Source organism: Setaria italica, chromosome II (assembly GCF_000263155.2).
Source record: "Setaria italica strain Yugu1 chromosome II, Setaria_italica_v2.0, whole genome shotgun sequence".
Lineage (NCBI taxonomy): Eukaryota > Viridiplantae > Streptophyta > Magnoliopsida > Poales > Poaceae > Setaria > Setaria italica.
This window is the reverse complement of record NC_028451.1, coordinates 33,145,657-33,148,200: the sequence shown is the minus strand read 5'-3', so window position 1 is coordinate 33,148,200 and position 2,544 is coordinate 33,145,657. Positions and strand designations below refer to the sequence as shown.

At 37.6% G+C, this 2,544-nt stretch overlaps 1 long non-coding RNA gene across 1 annotated transcript; it reads left to right on the top strand.

Annotated features, from left to right (window-relative positions):
- The first annotated feature begins 1,246 nt into the window (after window positions 1-1,246).
- On the top strand, window positions 1,247-2,341 carry LOC111256441. Its single transcript, XR_002676532.1, has 2 exons — window positions 1,247-1,359; window positions 1,935-2,341. It is a non-coding gene; the product is annotated as an uncharacterized LOC111256441 (long non-coding RNA).
- Window positions 2,342-2,544: the final 203 nt, after the last annotated feature.

The following is a 2,544-nucleotide window of genomic DNA, read 5'->3' as shown; positions in this document are numbered from 1 at the left end:
TATGATGATGATGATTTTTGTTAGGTGTAATTAGCCAGCCAGACAACTAGTTAAGCATTTTTTAATTTAGAACTTATGGTGCTCTGAATTTCCTCCGATGTATTTTCTCCAAATTAAAATGGTAACTATGGATAAAGCTTTGATAAGGTTGTGTGTGCCTATAAATTTATATCATATTAACAATCAAATTTTTATATTTATCTGACAATTGAACTAGTTATGTACCCTTCATTCAGAAAGTATGCTAATATATCTTATCAGCTTGTGATCTTTTTTCGGTGCCTGTAACTCAGTGTTGCTGTCAAAAGTCTTCATCGATTCTTCTTTGTTTCGGTGCATAATAGGACAATTGTGTTTCACGAACAAGTGGTGGTTGGCACATATCCATCAGGTATCTAGGAAACATACACCCTCTAGCCATGAAAGCTGCAACTATGTTGTATTGATACTCACAACAAATTGGTATGTTAGTTTTGCTACTAATGCATCGGTTGTTTAGCTCTTAGAGAATTTCCATGTTATGATGCTCAAGCAACGTTGCACATGCTCTTTTACCATGCCTACTACTTATTCAACCTCTGATCTTTGTATGCTTTAAATTTACAAAATCCTAATAATAGTGTTAGCAGTACCTTTGTTGCTCATTCCTTTTTTTTTATTTTGAGTTAGGAAGTAACTTGTCACTAAAAATCTGATCTAGGAAGTAACTCATTATTGATTTACATGAGGTTGGAAGTAACTAATTATTGATCCACATGATACACAAAGGAACTTATTTTGTTTAATAAGAGAACGTAACTTATCCCTGATTTGGAACACATAAGAAGTAACTAATCTTTGATTTACATGAGACAGGAAGTAAGTTGCCCCTGATTTGAAACACATAGGAAGTAACTAGTCATTTATTTACATGGGATAGGAAGTAATCTCCCAATCAATTCTGCTATGTTGGTACATCCAGATTTTTGGTAAGATCAATTTGCGAGTAATGCAACCCTTATTTAGATGACATAGGCAGTAACTTGCCCATGGTTTGGAAAACATCAGGAAGTAACTTATCATAGAATTACATGAGACATAACATAACTTGTCCCTGTTTTGAAACGCATTGGAAGTAGCTTATCAATTAATTGTATAAGATTGAAAGTAACCTTTTGTCCCTCTTCTGAAACATGGAGGAGGAAGTAACTTTTTACTAGTTCACATGACATAGGAAGAAACTTATGGTCACTAGTAGGAAGTACTGACAGGAAGTAGCTCAGGCTCACTAGCTTCAGGAAGTAACACAGGCTCATTATTGAGGATGTAACTCGAGATCACTAGCTTCAGGAAGTAGCTCGGGCTCATTAGCTTCAGGAGGTAACTCAGGCTCACTAGCTTCTTTCAGCAACTTATTTGCATTTTCAAACACATCTTCTGTTGACCAATCAATCTCCAGCAATGCTACATTGAGATCAAACTTGCTCACACCTGCAACTGCACAAAACAAAGTGGGAATCAATATGCATGCTAGCTTAATCAACCAGAAAGGTACACAATGCTGCAGTTAACAACAACTGATATGTACAAAAGAAAGTAGAGATCAATATGCAAACCAACTTAATCTCCTAGCTATAGTTCTAAAGAAATCCAAAGAAGAGCAAATAGGTAGCCGAATTAGCTGGTCAAAACAAGACAGTGAATGCAAATGCTTTTGCTTTTCACACACATTTTTTCTCCATGATGCTTTTAACTGTTAACCTCAATGTTACTCCCCCCCCCCTCCCCCCCCCCAATTGTTGCCAGATCATGAAGTTTGTACTATTAACCAAGAATCTGTTTTTTTAACTGGGTTAACCTCATTGTTACTTTTTTCCCTCCCTTTTTACAATTGATGCCATACCATAGATAATTGGCTATTAACTATGAATCTGTTTGCTTTTTTCTCAATTCAGGGATAGATGATAACTGAATCTGAAGACAAGGGAGTCACATACATGGATGCAACACTTGTGTTCTCTTATTTGTTATAGGATGCAAGGACTTCATGTTTAATCAATCAAAAGAAGGCTTTTTTAATGTGTGGTGGGAAATATGCTATGTATATAATTACTGTGCTACAAGATATGCCTGCAGGATGTCAAGAACTCGTAAATCTGATGGATGTAACTAGGTTGTTCCAGTCCCAATCTGAGAGGCAACCTGAAGATTGTGGAGAGGTTCAAATCATGGATGTGTGACTGAAACGGTAGGATGGATCGACGGATGGATTTTGTTTCAGTAGTTGTGTTTCTGTTTGGGACGAGAAGGATGCGCACCTGGACATTCAACTCTTGGGTGATCTCCTTTTGATGTTGCTTTTCTTTCCACTCTATTTTCCATCTGATCTGGTGTTTTCTTAACATGATTCATGGCTGAGGACCCTGGATTTGTTTCTGGTGCTCGAGCAGCGGTGGTAGTCGATGGGGAACGACGTCTGCAGCTTCAGTGCTGCCACAGATCCAAGGAGCATCCAGGGTTTTTCTGGTACCTGGGCCGTAATATCTTTGTGTGGGCATTTTCTGT